We start from the raw sequence: 26,252 nt of genomic DNA, 5'->3' as shown, positions 1-26,252 counted from the left end.
GTGGCTAAAAACGATTCAGAAAAGGGGGTGGTGATGAACAGAGTGTCTGAATTAAGCAGACCACTCTTACCCAGTCCAAAGATCAGGGCTTGATCCATCACCGTTATTTAGCTCACTGCCCCATCCCAGCTCAGAACCTGGCTATATGCAAATTAGTCTGTCCCTGGCCCAGTGCATCATGGGAACAGGGCAGACCAAAGTACCAAGCCAATTCTTCACCAGAAAGGAGACAAGCTACCGGGGACCGGTTTCTGGCATTTCAGCCTCGTCGGCCCGGCTTGCTTGAATCCTGATGGAGCAGTGAGCAAGGGACTCATGTCTGAGTATACCCTGCCACACCTATAGTGGCCAAAAACGATTCAGAAAAGGGGGTGGTGATGAACAGAGTGTCTGAATTAAGCAGACCACTCTTACCCAGTCCAAAGATCAGGGCTTGATCCATCACCGTTATTTAGCTCACTGCCCCATCCCAGCTCAGAACCTGGCTTTGAATCCTGATGGAGCAGTGAGCAAGGGACTCATGTCTGAGTATACCCTGCCACACCTATAGTGGCCAAAAACGATTCAGAAAAGGGGGTGGTGATGAACAGAGTGTCTGAATTAAGCAGACCACTCTTACCCAGTCCAAAGATCAGGGCTTGATCCATCACCGTTATTTAGCTCACTGCCCCATCCCAGCTCAGAACCTGGCTATATGCAAATTAGTCTGTCCCTGGCCCAGTGCATCATGGGAACAGGGCAGACCAAACTACCAAGCCAATTCTTCACCAGAAAGGAGACAAGCTACCGGGGACCGGTTTCTGGCATTTCAGCCTCGTCGGCCCGGCTTGCTTGAATCCTGATGGAGCAGTGAGCAAGGGACTCATGTCTGAGTATACCCTGCTACACCTATAGTGGCCAAAAACGATTCAGAAAAGGGGGTGGTGATGAACAGAGTGTCTGAATTAAGCAGACCACTCTTACCCAGTCCAAAGATCAGGGCTTGATCCATCACCGTTATTTAGCTCACTGCCCCATCCCAGCTCAGAACCTGGCTTTGAATCCTGATGGAGCAGTGAGCAAGGGACTCATGTCTGAGTATACCCTGCCACACCTATAGTGGCCAAAAACGATTCAGAAAAGGGGGTGGTGATGAACAGAGTGTCTGAATTAAGCAGACCACTCTTACCCAGTCCAAAGATCAGGGCTTGATCCATCACCGTTATTTAGCTCACTGCCCCATCCCAGCTCAGAACCTGGCTTTGAATCCTGATGGAGCAGTGAGCAAGGGACTCAGTTTCAGTTTCATCAACTTTTATTCGATTATCAATTAATATAATCATAAAAAGTACATACAAAAAGGTTATCAGCAGATGAATGAGTTTAAAAATAAGTCAGAGTATGAAAGATTTTTTGTACAAATTAAAATTTTCGGTTCTGTATAGTTCTAGATTAGCTTGGAGCATTACGACGTATTGTTAAGACTGCTTTAAGATAAGTTACTATAAGTTTGGCTTCATGAGGCGTGTTCAAAGATTGCAAATAGAGAAACGCAGAATAACATTGTCTGTGGCCACTAGATCGAAGAAGTGGAATAATCCACGTTTTTCGTGGGAGTTTATAGTATTTGCAAAATAGAACAACATGGATCGTAGACTGTGGGGAGATTCCATCGCAGGGACAGTTCATCAGGTTGCGGGACCAATCATGGGTTTCCGGAAATGAAACCAAGCGAAAAAAAATGTTAAAGCGAAGTCTTGTTAATAAAAACTTTTCATGGTTTGATAAAAAATACGTCAGATAGGCTTGTATGCCTTTGCCAGATTGTTGGGCACAGATTTTTTCGTTTGATGGTTTTGAGATCTCTGCCTGGTTCCGTAATTCCCTCAAATGACCCAGACACATTGATTTTAACTGTTTCCTGGAAATGTCTTCTGCCGAGGCAGGATCTTCGAAGTAGGACTGATGGTCCAGGTCTTTGAAGAAGTTCCATATATAGGATAGCCAAGGAATTTTTCGCCAGTTCGTCAAGGCTAGACAGTCTGTGATAAGGGAACGAGTTAAGTGACATTCGGGGTTGGTCCATATTCGATGCCACAGTAAAATTGGCTGGCAACGGATGGTGTCGGTGATGTATTCCATGCCAAGCTCACGGTGGGAAGCTAGTATCGGGGAACTTTGGGGAAGAGCTAAAATGTATTTTATAAAGGCATTTTCAGTTACCTGTAGCTGATCTGTGCGACCATAACCCCAGACTCCTGCTCCATAGGTGGCCACACTATGGCATTTTGCATAATATATGGTCAGGAGTTCGGGTGGCGCTGGTTTCCCCAGTTTCCTCGAGAAAGAGGTCAGTGCCGATGTTGCATGACGGAAATGAAGATTTCTGGCGTCAATTGCCTTTCGCCAGTTCATTGCTTCGTCCACTAAGATTCCCAGGTATGGGTAAACTGAGTTTTTTTCCAGTTTTGTTTTGTCAACCATTATCGATTTGGGATTTTTAACCCTAGGACCGAAGTGCATTGTAAAAGTTTTCTTAATATTTATTTTGAGGCCAAGTGAATCCATGAATGTTGCATATTTATTGATTTGTATCTGAAGTTGGTTCAAAGTCCGTGCTAAAATGACTGAATCGTCAGCATACAGCAATGTGGGTATCGGACGGTGGTTTATCTGGGGTAAGTCCTGGCTCCCTTTCAACATAGCCTGTTCAAGCCCGTTTGTATAAAGATTGAACAGGAAGGGAGCCAGTACACATCCCTGTCTTACTCCCTCCGTTATTTGAAATGAACGGGACAACTCACCGCTGGTACCAAATCTTACTCGTCCTACGGCGTTGGAATAGAGTTCTCGTAGGAAAGTTATTATTGGGGGGTCCACTCCAAGGTCGCTGAGTGTTTGCCAGAGTTTTGCATGTTGGACACAGTCAAATGCCGCACTTAGGTCGACATAGACAAGGAAGATGTTACCTCCTTTAGCATGAACGTGTTTCCCAGCCAGGAGGACGAGGTTGAGGGCCTGCTCCACAGTCCCAAGCCCCCTCTGGAATCCATATTGCAGGTCGGTTATGATGTTATTCTCCCGGGCCCAAGATTGTAAACGGTCCAGGAGTACTCGGCCCGCGATCTTTCCCATGGAGTCCAGAAGGGAGATTGGTCTGTAGCAAGCAGGATCATTACGGTCGCCTTTTTTAAAGATGGGTAAAAGGATAGATGTTGACCATGACTGGAAAAGGCCGACCGAAGTTACAGCTGACATGACCCGGGTGATTATCTGCGACCAAAAGTCTACGTTATGGAGGAACAGGTCCATTGGAACGCCATCAGGGCCAGGAGCCTTACCAGATTTGGATGCCCTGATTGCTTTTATGACTTCGCTGAGGTGGAAATGAATCTTTATCGGGTAGGTGTTATTTCCCACTGGATGGTTATCGTTTCTTACTGGACAATTGTCTTCTGCGGAATCCGGAGATGATCCGAAGATTTTTGAAAAATGGGAGACCCAGTCTTCTTCAGTGACTGCCACGTCAAGATGTTGGATTTCTGTACTATTGGCCAAGAAAGGAGATCTTATGACTTGCCAGAAGGAAGTGCTGTCTTTTCTTCGGGCGCTGTCGTGTAATTGTGACCAAAAGTCTTGTTTGATTTGTTTTTTACGGTCTTGCCTAGCAGAGTTATATGCTTTTCTTAGATTGGAGATTTCTTGAGAATCTCTCGAAGGTCTATGTAGGGCTTCTTTAAGGGATGAAAGTGCCTTCCGACAGGCGGTGTCGAACCAACTCGTGGTGGGGAACTTATTGTTTTTTTTTAACTTGACAAATAGTTCATCCCTTATTGTTTCCTGAATGCTTTGGAAACTGCTAACGACTTTATGTGGTGGTGTCTCCAAAGACATGCATTCGGATAGCCAGTATTTGGTTTTTTCAAGGACCCTCTGCATCGTCTCTTCTGGGTCGATCTTAGCCCATTTCACTGTATAACCATTCAATTTGTTCATGGACAGTGTTTGCTGATTGAGAGAGCTCGGCTTTGCAGGGTGTCCGTTTGCTAGTTTGATGGTGATACTTGTACTAAGTGGGTAGTGGTCACTTGTTGGGTTAGACCCAGTTTCGAAATTTCCTAGTTGCCCTTTAAGTGAGTGGGAGGCTATTATATATTCTATCGTTGTTGAATAGCCTCTTCCATGGAAAGTTGGTAGGAAATCCTGCTGCGGGTCAACCAATTCGTTTACATAGTCCAGGTCTAAGGAAAATATGATGTCATTCAGTTTATTTCCACATATCGAGTGCGCAAAGTGGGGTATGGGGTTGCCAAGTTCATTTTGCAATCCACAGATTCCCTTTTTGTGGTTTGGGCACAAAGGGAAATTGAAATCACCACCCCAGATTAGATGGGTTGTAGTTGAGTTATTATTGCTTTGCATTAAGGATAGGAATATAGCAATCTCTTCTAAATTGATCCAACAGTCCGAGGTACAAGAGTTATTGTAGTAGTTAATGAGAACATAATTATTACCTTTGGAAGTTGTTATCTGCATGATTTGAAAAGTTGGAGACTCCTTTAATAGTTTCACTCTAAAGGGAAGAGTATTAGCAACATAGATCGTAAGCCCCCCCTTTGGTCTGCCCATGTTTCCCTGCACTGCTGAGGTGAAAAAAGTTTTATATCCCGCAAGGTGTAACGGGGTTGTACACCATGTTTCTTGGAGGCAGAGTATCTGATGTTCCCTGGCTGTGTCAAGCCATAGCTCCAGTGCTATTTTTGAGGACAGACCTGCGACGTTCCAATAAGCGATGGAAAGGCTCAAGTTTGTGGAATCGGGGGAGGCATGAAGGGGAGGTATTTCTATCGAAGTGCTCACAGACAGAGTGTCTGTCAGGTGGTTTGTCTGGGCCTGTAGGAGGTTAATAGGGTCTTTAGGGATTTTGGTTTGGTGATAGTATGAATCGGAGGTAGTTCCAAGGGGGTCGGAAGGTATGATATGGATTGCATTGGTGGAATTACAAAGGAAAGCAGTGATAGTCTCCGAGTTTATGTTTTTGTGGGTATGAGGAATGGGCTTCGGTGACACTCGCTGCTGACTTTGATTTACTAGTTGGTCTATGGTATTGAAGTTTTTACTCTTAGGTTCAACCCTGAATGGTCAATCGACCATCTCAAGGCAATCGAAACGATTTTGTGTTGGAAAGCCCTGCCAGCCTTCGTATGACTGGAAGGGTCTATCTTGCCTATATTGCCTTGGCCAGTCTCTCGGAGCATTTCCGCTTCTGTGGTCGTAGGAGTACTCCATCTGCTTCCAGTGGTCATTTTGGGGCTGGTGCCAATTCCAGGATGGGGTGTAATGATGTTGTCTCGTTGGGGGATAAAAGAAGGAGAGATGTCGAGCATCTATTCCCCCCTTTTTTTCCAGCGAGGGCCACGCGCAGATATAATCCACAGTGGAGGGGTCTCTGCATGTTACTATGATACAGTCCCCACGGGTCAATTTTGGTGTTTTACCTACCCATACTACCCTGCGGACTGCAGAGATCCCTCCCGAATGATGGGATTCTAGTGGCCTGTTGATGCTTAGCCATTGCATGACCTTGTTTTTGAGTGACCAGGCGGTTTCCGGTGTATCGTCCATTAGTTCTGGTACACCGGTGAGTACTAATGTATATGGGGTGGCTTCTGGGGGCAAGTGGGCTGGACGTCTAGGTCCTGCTGCTTTTTTAGGAAACTTTTTGGGAGGTGACTGAGAGACCGTTGGTTTGGGCGGGAGAGGTGTTAACTTTTTGGTGGGGTGAGTTTTGTTTAGGTTACCTGTTGCAGGCCCTGAAATGACTGGGGTAGCCGAGCCTATGTTGGGTGTTTGTTGATTCAACACCGCGTTGATATTACCCTTTTGTGCTCGGGGGGTTGCATTTTGTGGATTGTGGTTCAAAACGTTTTGTTTTGGATTTTTTGAGGGTAAGATAGTTGGGGTTGGTTGTTTTATTACTTTGGGTGGATGTGGTTGGAAAGGAATTTTGGAGGACTGAGGGACATTTCGCGGCCCCTTTTTCACTAAGTGTGTATTGGTATCAAGGAGTGTTGCAGAAAGAATTGCCAGTTGGGCTTCAAGATTCCTAATGCTTAATTGGATAGGTTTCAAATGATGGACCAAAAGGTCTTTTGTTGCAGTTAATACTTGTGAGGTGGCTTTGCATGTTTTGCAGGGGTTATCAATTGCCTCGTTAGGGATTGTGCAGTGCGAGAGGTTAGTTTCTAAAAAGAAAGAAGTGGTTGGTTGCAGAGATTGTGTTGTATGTTTTAACTGCTCCATGGCATGACCTGGGGAAGGAGCCGTACCTACTACATTGCCAGTGGGGTTTGTACTACCTAATTTTGGAATGGCTCCTTCTCTTTCTCCTCGAAGATACATGGCTATATTAGTCTGAGATCCTTCATGTATTTGACAGGCTGCTAAATCAGGGGTTGCCTCTAGATTATCTGATGTTAATGATAGATCAGACTCGAATTGCGTTACAGATAAATCTACTATAGACGGGACTGTGTTAATATCAGGAGCAGTCACAGTCGCGGGAAGAGAACAGTTTGGGGAAATTAGATGAATAGGGGAAGTAGCGGTTGCTAGGGTGCCCAGAGATGATCGTTTTGCGTTCATGAGGTCCAGTGACACTCTTTTTTCGAGAAGGGAGATACTCTGATTGATTACCTCGTGTGTCCGTGAAATGAATAGATCGATTGGTCCAGTTATTTGTGCTACCTCTTGGGCATTCTTGGATTTGGTCTTTGTGTTACTCCTGGTTTTCGGCGGCATGGTTGAGGTCTGATGGCTGTGGAACCAGAGCCGAAAGAGGGGTGGCCCGGTCCGGTCTCTGCCGGTCACTAACGGGCAACAACGGGCCCGCCCTTGGGCCGGGCTTCGCCCCGGGCTGCGTCCCGCGCGCGTCCCGCGATGCGTGGTACTGCTTTCACCTAAATTCCTGTTTGATTAAAGGGGGCGTGGCACTGGGAGGGGGCGCGGCTATCACGGGAAGAGGACACAGCTGGTGTTGCTTGCTGGTCCTCGCAGTCCCTGTGCCGCGCCTCTCACCTCCGCTGCGGCCTCGATGAATGACTCCTCCTCACGCTCGACACTGGGTAGGCTGGAAAACAGATTGGCTACTCCTGTAGCACTGGTCCGAGTTCAAAGTGGCAAAAACCTCTATGCGAGCGGCACCCGCGAAGCGGGGGCCGCGAGAGGTAAAGAGCTCTGCTTGAGGGGGCGTGGCACTGGGAGGGGGCGCGGCTCTCACGGGAAGAGGACACAGCTGGTGTTGCTTGCTGGTCCTCGCAGTCCCTGTGCCGCGCCTCTCACCTCCGCTGCGGCCTCGATGAATGACTCCTCCTCACGCTGGACACTGGGTAGGCTGGAAAACAGATTGGCTACTCCTGTAGCACTGGTCCGAGCTCAAAGTGGCAAAAACCTCTATGCGAGCGAGCGAGCGGATGGTGCAGTGAGCTAAAAAACGGTGATGGATCAAGCCCTGATCTTTGGACTGGGTAAGAGTGGTCTGCTTAATTCAGGCACTCTGTTCATCACCACCCCCTTTTCTGAATCATCAGCTTTTTAAATAAAGCAGATTTTTTTTAAATGCAGCAAAAGAAAAATGAAACATTTCTATTATATTTTTTAAAATTAGGCATTGGTCTGTGAGAACATATATTTTTGCTACCAGTCACAAAGGGGAAGGAATCCCCTGGGGACCCATTACTGTTTGTGAGTGTCTTGCCTCCTACTTGAAGTAGATGGTAAACTGCAAGTGTTTTGTCATTGAAGTGCGACTCGCTATTAGGAAGGGACGCCCTTGGCACTCCCCTTTCCAATGGCGAGTTGGAAACAAAGCAAACCCTACCTAAGTGTCCCTAGCATGTATGTGGGTGTAAAGAGCCAAGAATCGCCTAGGAAAGAGCCAACCCCATTACCTGATTGGAGAGAATGAAGGACCCCATCTTGGTCTCGAGTTTGACACCCCCCAAGGGATGTCAGACAGCTGCGTGTTGTAGCTTCGGAAGGCCAGAACCTCAGTGTCTTGTGTCAGCGTGGAAGCTTCTCCTCTGTCTATCTAGTGTTGGTATGGTCCTTTTATACCATAAAGATAAACTCGGGGTTCCTAACACAATTGATATGTTCTGAGTATGATTATGTAAATGAGCCTAAATCAATACCTGCAATCATGCAAAGTAGTTCTTTAGCCCTAGGATGAAGATGACCATGACTTTTATACAGAGTAGGGGGTCGAGCTTGCTCGAGACCAAGATGGCTGCTTGAGTCTCGAGCTCCACAACACCGGCTAAACATCCTGCAAATTTCCGACAGCCTGCCACTGCCAAAACAACCAATCTGATCTCGGCCATCGGAGCACGGCCGCAACGCAGTGATCCAACCCCGACCTCCCTAGCCCCATTGAACCCGGAGAAACAGCTGCGACTAACGGGCGAGCCACTGGGCCGCTAAGCCCCGAGCTGCAGTATTAAGAGGGGCAGAGTTACGTCCTCGTGTGTGCCATGAAGCACTACGGACATTGCCCGGTCCCCTGAGTCCTGGGGGTCCGGTCTCTACTGCAGATCGCACTGACTCACCGAGACGTCAGAGGCGCTGGAGAGTGCTCCTTACTGACAAGCAGGTCAGATTAAATTGCTACCTAGCGCCGGCAACAGGGTGAGGCCCCCCAGCTCATCGGAGGCTGCTGGAGCTGTGGTGCATCGGGACCGGCTGAGGAGGCAGAAAGCGGCGATGAGTGGTGGAGGCACCCGCCAAGAGACCCAGAGGGGTAACTGTTGAAGATTCGAGCCGTAAGGACGTGCGGCGCTTTACTGCTGAGTGGTGCCGCCATTTTGTGGGGAGCCAGGAGTGCCACAAAAGGCAGACAGTGCGCAAGAGGAGGCCTAAGCCCGCAGCCTGAAAACGCGCTGTGAGGCACAAAGCAGGCAGCGGGGGACAGATCGACTCTGTGCTCAGAGACACATAGCGCAGGCAGCGGGGGACAGATCGACTCTGTGCTCGTAGACACATAGCCAGTGCTGTCAGATACCTGGAGATGCCGCATTGCTGCAACGGACCGGGCATATCGGGGTGACACTGGATTGGGGGCAAGTACCAGGGGCGAATCTACTTCCAGTGATACTGCCAGGCTTGGCATTACTACTATAAAGTGTGCAGAGCCACGGCAGCGTAGAGTTGATCGTACAAAGAGCGCCACTGGGGGTCATCTGCTGGTGTGAATCAGGAGGCCAAGGAAGAGACTGTGGGTTGTACTGTGCGGCAGGACGAATGCTGGCACTGTGGTGGTTTGGAGGTCAGTGGAGGCACACGTAGAGACAGACGGAGTACCCCATAGTTGGCACACTTGAACTAGTCAGGGTGGAGGTGCACATTCCCAGATAGCGAGTTTTACCGCTGCGGGCAGCTTCGGACGTTACAGACCACTGTTTGGCTTCTACCGGATCACCAATTACGGGGACGCTGTCGTCAGCCCCAGAACAACGGCCCCACCTGGAGAAGATAATGGGCAGAATGGACAGTACGCAGTCAAAGCTCACTTTTGAGCAAAAACGCTCTAAGTCACATGACACCGCGACAGAGGAGGCCCATAGGACTTCAACACCTTTAGAGGATGATCCGGACATCCGGAGTATGCTGATGGCAATGGAAAAAGTCTTGCAGAGCGGTATCACCTCCTTGGGCACAAAAATTGACGCCCTCTCATACCGGATGGGCAGAATGGGGGAAAGACTGGATAAACACGTTGAGCGGTTAGATATATCTGAATGGAGGCTCACGGAGGTAGAGGAGGCGTAGACTACACTGGACTCGGACCACAAACAGCTCGGGAGGGTCATATGTGTACTGCAAGACAAAGCAAAGGACTTGGAAGCTCGCTCGAGACGCTGCAATCTACGAATCACGGGCCTACCAGAGACGACGCAAACTGGTAACATGGAACATTTCGTAGAGCAGTTGTTGGTAAACCTTCTGGGCGCTGAAGTCTTCTCCAACATGTTCGTTGTGGAAAGGGCGCACCGTTCCTTAGGGCCCCGTCCGCCACCGGGAGCCCCGCCGTGCCCGATCATAGCAAAACGGTTAAATTAGCGGGACAGAGACGCTGGCTTGAGGACGGCGAGGGACAAACAATTGCTGGCATATGAACGATCGACCATCTCACTCTACCCGGATTTCACCGCCCGAGTGCAGGAGGCACATAGACAATTTGTACCCATGAAAAAGCAGCTGCGTGAACTAGGCCTGGACTACGCCATGCTGTATCCGGCCAAACTGCGGGTGAACAAACAAGGTTGTTCCTGCATCTTATTGACCCAAAAACCCTACAGAAGGCACTAAAACACTGGTCCAAAGAACAGCGACAGAGACCGGAACGGCAGCTTCTAGAAGAGGCGGCTGGAGGATCGCTCAAGGAGCAGGACTGAGACTCGCTTACTCATGCTCAGCCGATAAGTAACTTGGGGGCAGAGGGGGGGAGAAGGGAGTTGTGTTGGGACTGTACATGTTGAATCGATGTAGCTGCATCCTATTGTCCTTCCTATATACATGCCAGTGCGGCAATTGACTGATAAGGACTAGTATAAATACGTTAGAGGATAACCTAGGGACTCTATTTCAGTCACAGCGTTAGGCGCAGGCCCCGTCCTTCAGGCTGCAGAACACTGGTAAAAGGAAATAGGCTAGTTTGTGGTGTGGAACTCTAGCCTGCATGGCCAAGATGTGCTCTATAGTGGGGGCTGTGGCTCTGCCAGTCGGTGTGCGGAGGTCGGGACAAGAGAATGCCTGCATCTGGCTGATTGCTGCACACAGAGCGACCTCTGCCCACGAGTGACAAACACCACTACTGTTAATTAAGTTCAGAGGGGTGGTGGGAGGAACGGGTGGGCATTACTGGGGATGCTGCGCGCCCGAGTTGTGGGTGGCCTTCTGTGGGAGGGGGGAGGGAGGGGCAGGGTAGGATGTCAGCCAATTTGTTGTATGATGCACGTAACACATGCAAGCCATATGAGTCAGGACACACTGCGATACTTGACAGACATGATGGCAAGAAATAGCGGAACTACTGTTCCGAGAGCTATTGACTCCCTCCGAGCACTGTCGTGGAACGTGAGAGGCCTAAACGACCATCGGCAAACTACGTAAAGTGCTGAACTACCTAACTAGACATAATATAGATGTTGCCTTACTCCAAGAGACTCACCTCTCACTACATAGGTCCATGATGCGTAACAGGGGCCTCTTGGGCAATGTCAACGCCTCAGGCTTCACAGCTTACGCTAGAGGGGTAATGACCTGCGTCAACCCCAGATCAGACTACACGATAAGGCAGTTGGTGCGGACGCGGAGGGCCGGTTTGTGATCTCCAAATGCCACGGAAGGGGGTTGGATCTGCTCATAGTGAAGGTCTCTGGCCCCAACTATGACTGACCGGAGTTCTTTGCAACATTGGCCAACATGATAAGTGGTTATGCTTCGACACAAATACTCTGGGACGGGGATTTCAATTTGTTTAGAAACCCCAAACTAGACAATGGCTATCGTGGGGCATGCTGCATTGTTCCGAATACCATTCGCAGATTGTAGGCGAGGTTCCTATCTGGTACAAACCCTGCCTGTTCCGGGGCAACAATTTCCGGGGTCAATAGGGTTAGACGATTGGCCAAAATTTTTGCAAACAATTTGGTGTCCACATTCAGCAGAGAAAGCGGCCGGTAAGAGCCGCACTGCCCAGGGGGCTTACCTGGTTTGGAGATAGCCACTAAGATCGCTTCCCTCATAGATTGTGGCATCTTGCCCGTTACGCACAGATCATCAAATAACGCTGAGATGTGGGGAAGCAGTAGATCTATAAAGGCCTTGTAGAATCCTACTGTGAGGCCAACCGTCCCTGGTGCGCTGGCCGCTCTCATTCCCGCTAGTGCCTCAACAGTCTCTCTGTTTGTTATAACTCTTGTGCACTGTTTATGGTCACTGATGCGCAGCAGACACGCTCTACACATTAACAAGAGCCACCATCCTCAAATTTGACACTGCCCTACCTCCGGGATGTGGGCGATGAAGCTGTGTGCAGTGCCTTGTTTTTATAAGCTGCCAGCCCCTGGGTTGTAGGCGTACGGCTGTGTATTTCAGTGACTTTTTTGACTATAAAACTGTTTAAAACCCCCCAAAAAAACCTTTATACAGAGTATGTTAATCCAGTTATGTACATCATGTGCAGGGACTTCTCTAAGATTCCTCATGCATAATAAATGAGGCTGGTTTCAAGGAAACCAATCAACATTTATTCAGCACTCAGTCAAAGGTCAGTGCTGAAACCTTTATGCAGAGCAAATTAGGACAAATGTAGGTGAAAGGTCCTGTAAATACTTAGGCCTAGATTGGGATACATTTGGGTACATAACAACAGATGAACAGATAGATAGCATAGGGAGTTTAAAACGGGTCAGGATATTTTCAAATACAGGCATACTTTAAAATATATTTGTAGTAAATTGCTAATACTCACCTGTGGGTGTAGTGTTTTGCTATATTTGGTTGCTGAATTTGCTAAAACGTAGCCGGCGTCAAAGTATGAGTGCATGTTTATCAGATAAATGAATGTGAAAATTTACCAATTTGACTCCACTTATTTGAAAACCACAAAATAAATATAGATAAATACTAATAAGATGGCCCAAAAATTAATATGGATAAATACAGACATAAAAATAAATACCATACAATCGGGAGCCTTAATTGTTTGCAATGTCTTTCTTTTACTGTTTTTATTGTGCAAATAAAAGCAAAATATGTAAACTAAGAAATGGAAGAATGACTTATACTGTCTCTTCTACAAAAATAAATATATTTTTAATATTTAAATGTTCAAGAACCTAAGCCAATTAAATTGGATGCATTGCTTAAAATACATTGACATGGCTGTTATTGTTCACAAACTTATGAATGAGGTAAATCAACACATTATTTTAATTATCCACTAGTTCAAGTTCAAGTTCAAAACAACTTTATTTCGATTCATAACGAATCATAAAAAGCACATAGACACAAAATGCATAATTACGGGATGTAGTTACTAAAAATAGATGTCACAGTTTAAGATAGAACAATTAAAATCTTTACAATTTTTTTTTTTTTAAATACAGCAATTTTCCAATAATTCCATAGGGTGTCGCCAATACTGTTATATTATCAATTTCCAGAACGTTTTTTGAGGCGAAAAGCAGCTACCAAAAAGTTTGCGACACTGAACATTGTTACCGGTGAATCTAACTTTAAAAAAAAAAATAGAGCAGGCTTGGCTTGGACAAACCCCTTGTCTTTAAGCAACGGAACAATGTACTTTTTCCTAGGCAGGGCATATGTACTGCAAAAGAACATAAAATGAATAGTGTCCTGCAGAGAAGAACTATCACATTTGCAGACCGCTAGGTCCTCGGGCTTAGCCCACACCTTAGAGTCATTCAACAGGAAGTGGAACTGGTTAAGTCTTAGTTTGGTTAATAACCAGCGATGTAACGGAATTGACACTACCGTTAAATAGGGTTCAATGGCCAGTGTGGTTTTAGAAGTATAATGTTCCCTCACAGTGGGTTTCACAAGCTCACAACTCTCCCGCTCCATTTCTCTCATTTTGAAAAAAGTCGCTTTGAACCATTCCAGGTCTTCTTTGACAATGCAGTCCGGTTTGTAAAAGAGATCTGGGCGGCCCAGAGAAGTTAGAATTTTTTTAATGTATGCCAGCCACGGGATGTTTTTCATATTGTCCAAGTGTAAGCAGTCCCTCATAATTGTGTGGTTCAGGGTTAAGTTGGAGTTCAGCCATATTTTTAACCACATCAGGATTGGGGACTGTTTGATGATGTCACTTATATACCCCTGGCCTAATTCCATATGAACGGAGAAAGTGGCTGTAGATTGAGGCAGGCCTAAGAGCATGCGTAAAAACTTGTTTTCTTCCACCTGTATAGCATCTACATTGTTGGTATAACTCCAGATGGAAGCCCCGTACCTTGCTACTGAGATTGATTTCGCTCTGTAAAGTGCCAGCATTGCTTCCGTGGGTTTTCCGCCCAGACATTTTGAAAAACCAACAATGGCGGCTGCTGATCTTTTCATGGCGTTGATTTTAACAGTTATTTGAGGTGCCCACGTGCCCTTGTCATCGTAAACTACCCCCAGATAGGTAAAAGTTCTGACGCTAGAAATTGGTGTATTGGCGCAAAAAAAGGTCTTCAAATCCTTGTTTTTTCTCCTACCCACAGCCATAACGTAAGACTTGTCTGTGTTAATTTTTAAATCAAGGGAGGTCATAAAGACATCAAAGGCTGCCAGTAGTCTTTGTAGCCCAAGGGGAGTGCGTGCCACGAGCACGGCGTCATCCACGTAAAGGAGGACCGGGGTGGACAGTCCTCCAAAGCGCGGGACGTCCAGTGTTGCCGACTCCAGTGTGGATTCAAGGTGGTTAATATATAGTGTGAATAACATTGGGGCGAGGATGCACCCCTGTCGCACCCCTCTAGTGGACTTGAAGCCAGCAGTGCAGGCTCCATCCTGTGTCATCCTGATGGAGGCTTCTAGATCCCGATGTGCCTCGGCCAGAAAGTGCACCAAAGAATGGTCCATCCCCAGGTTCAGGAGGATTTCCCACAGCCTAGACCTATTCACTAGGTCGAAGGCTGTGGACAGATCCATGAACCCTAAGTAGATTGATCCACTGGATGCCACTGTATATTTACCTAGGATCAGATGTAAGTTGAGGCACTGGTCCTCCGTCCCTCTTCCCCTTCGGAACCCATATTGGGCATTTGATAAGATGTTATTACTGGCGGCCCACTCATCGATCCTTGCCAGTATCACTTTCCCCAGAATTTTGAACGATGAGTCAATGAGTGAGATGGGGCGGTAACACCTCGGGTCTCCCCTTTGGCCTTTCTTGAAGATAGGTATAATGGTGGCATGTGACCAGGAGACAGGCAAGCTGTGTTTCGTGGCGGCATTGAAGACGTTGGTCAAGATGTTAGCCCAAAAGGGAGTATTGGCCTTGAACATATCGGCTGGAACGCCATCCGGGCCTGGCGCTTTCTTCCCTACAGTGTTGTTTATGGCCTTCTCTACTTCTCCCATACTGAAGAAGAGTGCTGGTTTGGGGGAGTTGGTTTTGAGGAGAGTAGGTGTTTCACATGCTTGGTCACTCGCATAGATGGTTTTAAAATGAGCTAACCAGTCATCCTCACTAATATTTGCCTCCAAGTTATCATTGGCTTCTCCAGAAAAAAGGGGATTGTTTATAATGGCCCAGAAACTAGCACTATCCCTTAATGTGGTCTTTTCCATTAGTGAGGCCCAGGCATCCTTTTTGAGAACGACTTTGCGTGCATGAATGATATTATAGTATTCTTTTCTTAGTCTAGCCACTTCCCCTCTGTCCCTTGGTGATTTTTTTAATTCTTCCAGGAGGCAACTGTGTGCTTTTGAGCAAGCTTTATCAAACCAGCCCTTGGTCGGTCTTACCTTCTTTCTGGAGTTGACTGTTAGTTCATCAGAAATTAAAGCACACATAGTGGCAAAGGCGGTGATTACTTCCTCCCCCTGTCTTGAATTATCTTGACAAGTATCTAATTCATTGCGGGCTTTACAAGTTAAATTGTTAAAAAACTCGGCTGGAACTACTTTGGCCCACTTCAGCCTTCTACCTTGGTCCATGGACCGCACAGCCAACTCAGGCGTTTTGATTGTTCCCTCCTTGAGTAAACCAACAGAGTTAGCGAGCTCAAGAATGACTGGGTTGTGGTCACTAAACGCAGCCACAGCTGCGTTGTAAAAGAAGACCAAACTTAATAAACCAGGAGAAACAAAAATGTAATCAATTATGGATTCGGAGTTTCTAGCGCTGTTAGTCATGACCCGTTCACTATGGTCATTGAACCCCGGTTCGTAAAGATCCACGCTTGCTAAAAGATTTTCTAGTGCCTGGCCTTTAGGATTGTGTTCGAAATGTTGGTAGTGGGCTGGAATGGGGCAATCAGTATCTTCAATGTGACAAGAAAGCCTACAAAGATGAATATTAAAATCCCCCATAATTATAATGTGCAAAAAAGTGGTTTGGCGTTCTTTGTAATTAATCAGAAAAGACTGTAGAGAGCAGAGATGCTCAGTAGAGTGTCCGTCTGCTACAGAATTATAAAAGTTAATAAGAATGAGTTTGTGGCCATTGGCTAAACTGATCTCTAAACATAGGAAATTGGGGGAGCCAGTGGTTAATTGTTTAGCGGTTCCTGCCAGTTGGACAGTGATCAGGATCATGAGGCCCCTTTTGTCCCTACCACAGGGGGAGCTGTAGCTGGGACGGAATAGGATGTGAACCCAGGAACCCAGAAGTTGCAGTTACTGTCCCAGGTTTCTTGCAGGGCTATGATGTCATGTTGGTTCAGAAGGTTCAGCCATGCACTATCCTCCCTTTTTGATCGGAGACCAGCTATATTCCAGCTTATGATTTTGGGCCTTCTACTGGGTATTCCTGAGGGGGGGCTGTCCCCTGTGGTTTGTGTAAGCAAAGGGTAATTAATTACTGGGCGTCAATTTTGTTCAACCGCCCGAGCCAGAGGCGTGAATCTATTATACAGGGATATAGGTCTGTTAGAGGGCATTGGTGTATGTGTGCCCGGCTTTTGGTTACTCATCCTATTAATCGTGGACCAACTATAATCAGGTTCCAGGCGGATGTTGGCGGGATGGGAGGGCAAGCTAGAAGTCCTATCATATCCCTTGCCTTGGTCATAACCCATGTTTGAGAATGGATGAGATTTAGGTTTGGGATAGAAAAAGCCCAATGATACAGCGCGGGGCCCAGCATCTAAACCCTCAAGGGGTGAAGCATCCCAGAGTAATCTGCGAACCTCTCCGGGATTATTAAAATTAATTATCAGGCAGTCACCCTCTGTTGTTTTGGTTGTTCGCCCAATCCAGCCCACCCACCGGACAGAAAGAATGGCATTAGAAACTTCATTATCACCCGAACAGGTCAAATTTGCCCATGTCTTGGCCCTGGCTAGCAGTTGGAATGGTTGTTCATATTCTCCTGGCTTAAGTGGGGGAACATTTACCAGAATGGCTACAAAGGGAGCCGCCTCAGGGGGTAGGTTAATGAAAGGTTGACGGACGGGTTTGGGTACAATGGGTAAATTCTGTTGGCCTGTGATTACAGGTATAGCAGACCTATTTGTATCTCCTGTTAATCTGGGGACGACTGTCGGTGTAATTGTTGGGCCAGAGGACAAGATGGGAACCACGCTCCTGGCTACTGGGGTATCTTCCCTTGGTCTTTTACTGCCACTGCCACTGCCACTGTTAGGTTGGGTGCATAAAGGACCTAATTCCACCGATGTATTCCCTTTAAAAACAAAAGTGGCAGGTTCAGCGGATTTAAGGCATACATTCAGGCGCTCACATTTCCTTAAGATACCATCGACGCACTGATGTAAAACGTCAATGATGTCTGAGGCTATTTTTGTGAGTGTGGGCTCTATCTTATCTGTGATTACTCTTTCCACCATATCTCTGATGGCCTTTTCCAGTGTGCCTACTGTGCCCTTTCCTCCTTTGGGTTTGTGTGTGTTCCTTTTTTTGTACTGTCTTTTCGTTTGCTTTGAGCATGTAGCTCTATTTACTCCAGCTGTACTAAGGAGTTTAGAAGTTGCCCCATTAGAGACATCAGTAGTAAAATTGGAAGGTAACGCAGACTCCTGGGGCGGGGCTATAACAATTTTTGGTTCAAGGGGAATAGGAGTAGTACCAGTTTGCGGTGGGCTTATGCTCTCCTTGCTAGTCAGCGATGGTTCTAACCCCAGTTTGCGTTCAGTTCTTGCAATTTCAGTGGTCAACTTCCCCACCTCCGAGGTCAAAAAGGAGAGAATGCTGTTGGATTTCCTGGGGGCCTTATCCTTGGGTTTGCCGCCAGCAGTAGGGGAGGGTAACTTTCTCTTACCCATCTTGAGCTTGAGTCCTGGATCCTGGGCGTAAGGGGAGTGGCCCGTCCCGTCCCTCGTCGTCCCTAGACGGCCACAGACGGCCCGCCCTCTGCCCGGACTCCGCCCGGCGCCGTCCGCGCGTGTCCGCGACGCGGAGGGAGCTGTTCCCTTTTGTGCGCCTCCTGGCGCTTACGGCAGGAAGAGGAAGCGGTGTGGGTGCAGGGCAAGCTGGGAGCTGTAGTCCGATCACAGCGTCAGGAACCCAGCGGCGCTGCGAGGTTTTGCCTGTCAGGTCAGTTCAGCAAGCAGCGGAGCGCTGTGACCCCTCCTAGGGCCGGTGTGCGCTTGGCGATGTCCCCCGCTCCTCAGTGGGAGCTGTTCCCTTTTGTGCGCCTCCTGGCGCTTACGGCAGGAAGAGGAAGCGGTGTGGGTGCAGGGCAAGCTGGGAGCTGTAGTCCGATCACAGCGTCAGGAACCCAGCGGCGCTGCGAGGTTTTGACTGTCAGGTCAGTTCAGCAAGCAGCGGAGCGCTGTGACCCCTCCTAGGGCCGGTGTGCGCTTGGCGATGTCCCCCGCTCCTCAGTGGGAGCTGTTCCCTTTTGTGCGCCTCCTGGCGCTTACGGCAGGAAGAGGAAGCGGTGTGGGTGCAGGGCAAGCTGGGAGCTGTAGTCCGATCACAGCGTCAGGAACCCAGCGGCGCTGCAAGGTTTTGCCTGTCAGGTCAGTTCAGCAAGCAGCGGAGCGCTGTGACCCCTCCTAGGGCCGGTGTGCGCTTGGCGATGTCCCCCGCTCCTCAGTGGGAGCTGTTCCCTTTTGTGCGCCTCCTGGCGCTTACGGCAGGAAGAGGAAGCGGTGTGGGTGCAGGGCAAGCTGGGAGCTGTAGTCCGATCACAGCGTCAGGAACCCAGCGGCGCTGCGAGGTTTTGACTGTCAGGTCAGTTCAGCAAGCAGCGGAGCGCTGTGACCCCTCCTAGGGCCGGTGTGCGCTTGGCGATGTCCCCCCGATGTCCACTAGAAATTATCTCACAGTGTAAATATGTTGTACATGTAATGCCAGGACACCTTTTGGGTGTTTGCGCGCTTTTTAAAACCCCTCATGGATCATGAATGTAATAATTTTATATTTTTGGGTGGTGAAATTAGAGCTTTTATGCAATGACTGCACGGTGGTTTTTGCTAGTGAGTATTTTATCCTGCATGTTGGCATGTTTTAGAAATCATTTTCATCTCTCGGCCGAACTATGAATATGGCTTATCACTGCTCTCCCTTGTTTTACCCGTAGCTATTCATGGATCTACTGGGAAGAGAATGATGCCGGTGAGCTAAACTCAGAAGTGGCTCTTTAAATAACTATCCTTTTTTAAATATATATTTTTTTGTTAATGTTCCTTTTTTTAAAGACAATGTAAGTCATTTTTGAGAACATCACTTCAATGAACGTAAAAGAAAGAAAATAATATATCACTTAAAAAAATTGTCTCCTTTACTTTTAAATCAGTAGACAGTCCAAGAGACAACCTTAGGAAAAAAAGTAGTAAATCCAAGTTCACACTGAATGGCAATGTGAACCATTAAAGAAAATTCCACCATACTACTGATAATGAACAATGAACTAAGGGGCAAAGTCACGTAATGAAACACAACAAAACAAAATGCTGGCCTGCGTTGCATGACAGGGTGAGAGAAGAAAAGCAAGGCAGCGATTTGTGGGCCCTTGTTTTACTCTGGATTTACTAAACCACACCGAGCCAAGCATGGTTGCTTTGAGTGGCTTAGTAAATCCCACTTAAGGGACACAAGGTTAACACAAGTCCTTAGTAATCTGCCCCTGTATGTTCATGTATAACAAAATGCTATTGTGCATTACTTTATACACTAGAGTTTATGCATCTGCTTCTGGTATCACAATGAAGATGCATAATGTGCAATTAGCTTTGTGCTTAATTTGTACTGGCATTGTAGAGGAACTACTTGTCTCTGATGATTGCTCCACACGTGCTGTTTGTGAAGTACATTTCACTGAGTCCAGTGATTCAACAGCTTGGTTCTTGTGCAGCTCATGCTGCTGTTCATCTGTCTGAAGTATTCAGTACAGCCAGTATGCTTTTACGTTCTATGATCTGGAGTAAACTGCTGTCCTATTTGAGGGGATTACAGGGTAAGAAGGGGATGCTAGTCCTCCACTGCCAGGGTGGAGGTAAGTTGCCTCTAATGTGTTAGGGCCTGTCCGACTATGGCTCTGCAAATTATACCAAGTACAACCCCTTTAGAAATTGATGGTCAGTGGCAGCAATGGTAAGCAACATAAGTTCCACAGAGAGGTAGCGTGTGAATGCTCAACCTCTACAAGCTGGTCATTGGGTCCCATGTTTATAAAGCCACAGGAGATGCAGATTCACTAGCTGCCTTTCAGAGGTAGTTTGGGTGGTTATTTTTTCAAGTATCTTTTCCAAGATGCTCTTAAGACAAAGCCTTTGTGTAGACTGATAGTATCTGTTGGTATGTGAGGAGTAACCCACCTTCCAAAATCTAAATCAGACCTTAAATGTTTTCGGGGGAGTTATGTCTGCTTTATTTCTCTGTGTTTTATTTGAAGCATTCATGTTCAGTTATTGTAGGCATATCCAGGCAGCAACATGTATGGGGATGTTTTACGCTACCTGAGCAACCGGGTTCATTAGAGGCAACACCAGCAATCCTAATGTGCTTGCCTTTTTCTCTTACTTAGAACTCTTTTGCAGAGGTAGAGTGGTAATGCTCAGTTGTCTTTTTGAGAAAATCACCATGAGTAACAACTCTGTCTCTACAATGAGTTAAGAAGTAGACTACACACCTACAATGACTCCTGGGCTCAGTTAAGTTTCTCCTTACAGTAAATGTACCCACTGTATTTGAGAAGTCTGTTTCCTTGTTTAGAAAGTACATTTCAGTTTTCAACACTTTTTGGTCTTCTGCTAAAAAAAATTAAAATATTATAGGAATAATTATAAAATGTGTTTTTAATCTTTCACCTCTATTGCATCTATTTGCACAGTATTTCTCTGGAAAATACGAAATGTTAATTGTTAAAAATGTTGAAATTGGTAAACTTAGCAGCCGATTTAAATATTGACGGAGAGAGAACATCCTCACAATGGCAATGGAGGTTCCTCCTGGCCAACACAGTGGTCTGACCAATCGATCTAAATATGGCCAGACCATATATTTGGTTACGGTGGTGACTACTCCATTACCGACGTAGCCAAACTTCTCTGATGGCCCAACAGAGTAAGGGCTATTGAAGAATTGCCTATATGCCGGTCAACCCAATTAGGATAAGAAGGCATATAGTCATTTTTTTTTCTGTCTGTCACCGCCAAGCAAACCCTTAGGCTAAGTTGCAGTAAAAACCAGAAACGCCCACCCTCACTATGGGAGATAAAACCCAGGGAGAGGGAGTCATTATCTTTTATATCTTCAAAAGAAAAATCCTGCTTTAGGATTTCCTTTGTGACAATAAAAAAGAAAACAGTTTAGTCGAAAGCTCCATCAAATTGCCGGAGCCCTGCACCAAACTGTGAAAAGTATTGACATGATCTGCCGTAATGATTGTTCTTGCCAATGATTTAGAAATGATAACTAACCCTGGGCGTGAAATCCGCTCCGCTCGCGAAGTTTGCGGATTTTTGGCAACTCCACTTCGAACGCAGAGTTACCAAAAACTCTGCGCAGTTTTGTTTGTGTTTGCACTCTCAAAATGCGTTTTCTTGGGAGTGACTTACCGGGATACCTGTGATCGCTGCCGAGATTTTGCATCATGTTACATGCAGTGCACAATTTTGACTCCTCTCAGTGTTGACTGAGGTGCCAACACTACAGTTAACACTGAGGGGAGACCAAATTGTACCATGATACAAAGGAGAAAACTTTTCTGGGTTATGAGTAGTGTCTGGCCATATCCTTTTCCCTGCCCAGACTATTTTTCATGACCTCCTCTACCATTTATCACACATTCCTAATGTTCCTTTTTGTAAAAATTGCATTCCAGCCCATTGATTACACTTTATTCGTCCCGAGCCGGAGATTATGGTTTAAGCTGGAGATTACGGCCCTAATCGGAGAGTACAGTCCGGGTGCGGAGATTCCTGCCCGACTGCGGACGTAAAGTTAGGAGTCATAAGTGATTTCTGTGAATACCAAAAATCGTAAGTGCCTTCTGTGAATACCAGAAGTTGTAAGTTTAAGTTTTTGTCTCAGATTAGTTCTTTGAATCGGCCCCTGAGTTAATAAAATGTAATAGTATTAATGATAACACTGACAAGTGTGACCACACACTAAGTTATATATTATATTTGTTTGTTTGTACTAGTAGTAATTAAACCACAACAATAAATTCCATGTTTCACTGATGTTCTTCTTGCTTCTATGCTTTTAGGTGCATAAAAGAGGAGGAGGTGTCATCACCCATTTTACTGCCAGGCAAAAGTCCTGCTGTGCATAACCTCATGTGACGTGTGACCACAGACATCTCTTTAACTTGTGCCATTGTGTGCTGCTAACATCTGAAGAAGATGACCCCAAAGAAAGGTACCAGGTCCTCCAGTACCAAGAAAGTTGCCAGTGAGAAGAAAGAACTGCCACTTACCAAGACTGGTGAGCCACACAAGATCGTTTTGGGGAAACAAAAAATTGCACCTGCAGCAGCGGTGTACAGGAAGCAAGCTGGGAGCAGCACGCCCGCATCAGTTGACCCACCCCAACCCAGGTCCAAACCCATGTCTGTCACAGAGGCAGCCAGTCTAATCACGACAACGCCAAGGAGCAGTGATGTTAAAATGTACTTATCCTTATATCGCAAGTAGTACCCAATCAACGCAGGAAACTCAGATAAGTGGACACCAACAGCTGTAACCACCACCCACAATAGTAGTTGTTCCTCCCGAAGTAGGGGCAGTTCAGGAAATCGAGCTTCCAGCAGATAAAGAAGAAGAGCAAGTAACTTTTTCAGAAGATCTATTGTCTTCCATATCCCCAGCAAGGAAAAGGAGGGTTAGTCCATCGAGTTCTTCTGCAAGTCCCCCTTCTGATGATCTAGGCGCCACCTGGAAGCCACCACCTCAGTCTGAGAGTGAGATATGCCACTAGTTAAGGCTAGGGAAAAGGAAGGTTTCCGAAAACCTTAAAGTTATGGAGGGAGATGTAGAAGAGGATGAGAAGAGAAGGATGATGATGATGATGATGATTAGCCAGTCATCATGGACATTAGTCCCGCCCCAGTGGAGACTGACAATACACCATCTCAAATTGCTGTGAGGGATGTGGCACGGATACCACCAACACAGATAACATCAACACCACCTCCAGCTTCCATATTTGCATTTGCAAAGTCCCAGCAGCGACCTACATCCAGCAAAACCACCGCAGTAGAAGTAGGTACTGCAGAGAGTCAAACTCCATGCCCACCTACCATTCCATCCAGCATTGAAAGTGGCACCAGCAGCTCCAGAAAGTTCAGCTCCCCAGGTTGGGACTTATTTTCAGTTAGCAGGAAGTAGTTGAACATTGTGATAAGCTCCATTTGTGGACAAGGTGTTAGTCGGGGTAAGCTTTGTACAAACTATGGTACCGGAGGCCAAACAACCCATCTGAAAAAACACCACATGATCCAGTGGGAGGCGCACCTTAGCTGACAAAAAACTGCACCCATTGTTGTTGGTGGGGATAAAGGAGTGGAAGATCCGATCATGGTGGAAAGTGAACAAGAGGGTTACATTTTCTGTGGTACACAAAGTAGCCCTGTCCCCAGCAGTCCAGTGGTACCGGCCAGATCCGCATCAGCAACATCGCAGTGGCACAAGAGGAAGAGACAGGCTGCAACATCAAGGGGTCCCAGGCAAGAGAGTACTGCAATGAAACGTGTGTTGAACCTAACAACATCTGGCATCAAGAAGATGTCACCTGCAACAGTGGCACCAGAAAAGAAAAAGATCCATGATACCATTGTCAGCATGTTTAGGTCGGAGGGGCAGTACGAACGCAACCACCCAATTGCACGTTTGTACAATATGAAGCTGGCTAACATGTTAGCGCTGGACCTTCTCCCTTTTTCTATTGTGGAAGGGGTGGGTTTTCTTGAATTTGTGACAACCACCTGGTCAAAATGAAAGGTTCCTAGCTGGTCCTATTTTGCCTGAGTTGCTGTTCCAGCACTACATCACGACATGCTGGAATTGCTTGGCCAGGCTTTGCAGCAGAGTGCTATTCACACTATCCACCTGATAACAGACATGTGGACCAGTTGCCAAACCACTTAATACATGTCCAACACTGTACACTGGATCTCTTTTGTGGGGATTCGAGAAAAGATATCTGCAGGTGTTGACACTGCTGAGATTTTTAATACCACTCGGAAACATTCAACTGTAGCCATGTTTGCCATGGAGAAATCTCATAGTGCTGCAAACATTTTGGAAGAGTTTAACAGCAAGGTCATTGAATGGCTGCACCCAAGAGGGCTTAACATTAGTTTTGTTGCCAGGGACAATGGCGGTAATATAGTTAGGGCCATGTACCATGGTGGCTATTTCAGGGTCCTGTGTTTGGCGCACTACATTAACATTATTGTTCAATACTTTCTGAAAAAAGAAGACAGAGTCAGCAACTTACTGACCACCTACAGAAGAATCTGTACACCTTTCTGCCATTCTTTAAAAGCCCAGAAGCAGCTGAGGATCATTCAACGTGAGTATAGAGTGTCAGTTAAAACACTCATCCAGGAGATGCCAACATGTTGGAACTCAACTTATTACATGCATGAAAGTCTGTTTGAGCAGTACAGACCAATCAATGAATTTGTCATGCAAAGAGGGGATGCTACTGTGAAAGGCATGACCATTGAGCTGGACCAATGGGGCCTAGTTAAATGCCTGACAGAGATGCTACTTCCTTTTGAGTTCTTCCCATGTGAAGTCACCAAGGAGGACTGTACTATGGGCCAAGCTATCCCATTGTTGCACATGCTACAGGAGCAGCTGAAGGGGTTGTCTGCAATGTATGCAGGTGTGGGAGACAAAAAGAAGCATATGAGTTGGTGGAGAGCTTAACGCTTCGCTTATCTGAAAATACAAGGATGCAAAGAAGCATTGTGTCATCCAACCATTACATTTCTGCCACAATTTTAGATCCACGGTACAAAGCAGTACTGAACACTAACACATTGATTCCTTTTTCAGAAGTGGATGTTGCCAAGTACAAAACTTGGATAGCTGCGGGAGCCAGTCAATTAGAAAAAGAACAGTGAGAATTAGAAGCCTGCTACTCCAGACCACAACAAGTACCGAAGGCCAGCTGGCGTCAAGTTCAACTTCTGAGCCTGAGGGCACTGCGGTTTGCCCACAGCAGTCAAAAGCACTGCCAACACCAAGAACAACATCAACAACAGCAAGAACAGGATAATTAGCCCCAGTAAATTTGGCACAGGAATGATATGTAGGGCAAGGGCTAGCTAGTTCCAGTGCTGAGGCAAAGGCAAAAGAGGCAGACAAAGCGGAGCACTCCTGAGCATTGAGCGGATGGTCCAGCCCTATCTGGATGAACCAACAGAGGTCTACATTGATCAAAACCCATTGGTGTATTGGTTTGGGAAATGGGGCCAATGGGCAGTGCTCAGCAGGCTGGCGATAAACTATCTGGCTTGCCCTGTTGCAAGTGTCTCTTCTGAACGTGTTTTCAGTGTTGATGGTGCCAATGTAACAGTCAAAAGTACCACTCTCTCACCCCAAAACGTGGAGAGGTTAACCATGATCAAAATTAATCAGCACTTTATACTACCAGATTACACCATACTTGGAGTAGCACAGCAGGAAGATGATGACAGCGACTTAGGTCATGGAAGTAGTGTGTTAGGTGACCTACTTCTGGGTGAACCACCATAGGTTGAGGATGAGCTCTACTTCCCTGACAACTAGGCTTTCAGTTTCAACTTGTTACTTTTTCTTTCTTCCTTATTTACTTTTATTATTTGTGTGAGTCTCTGTCTTTCTGGTTCAAATCACAAAAAATGCATCACCACTGTTTTACTGTTTTATTTCCGGATTGGAGTTTCAACTGTGTGCAGTCATTAAAGAAGTAAGTCCACTGCTCTGAGTCATGCTCCAGTACCCTCCTCCTGACTTGCAGTAAATCAAGCCAGACATTGGTTGGAGAATAGTACAAGATGTGTACCTGCCTCGTCGAGTCACTCCAAAGAACATGACTAATTGGCTATAGCTATCCTCCTTTCCGAGCCGAGGGAGACTGCC

At 46.6% G+C, this 26,252-nt stretch overlaps 1 pseudogene; it reads right to left on the bottom strand.

Annotated features, from left to right (window-relative positions):
* The window catches only part of LOC144762563 (chromosome-associated kinesin KIF4-like), a 36,291-nt pseudogene extending 12,776 nt beyond the window's left edge, over positions 1-23,515 (bottom strand).
* Between the last annotated feature and the right edge of the window lie 2,737 nt (positions 23,516-26,252).

This window comes from Lissotriton helveticus, chromosome 6, assembly GCF_964261635.1.
Source record: "Lissotriton helveticus chromosome 6, aLisHel1.1, whole genome shotgun sequence".
NCBI classification, from domain to species: Eukaryota; Metazoa; Chordata; class Amphibia; order Caudata; family Salamandridae; genus Lissotriton; species Lissotriton helveticus.
This window is presented reverse-complemented; position numbering and strand designations above follow the sequence as displayed.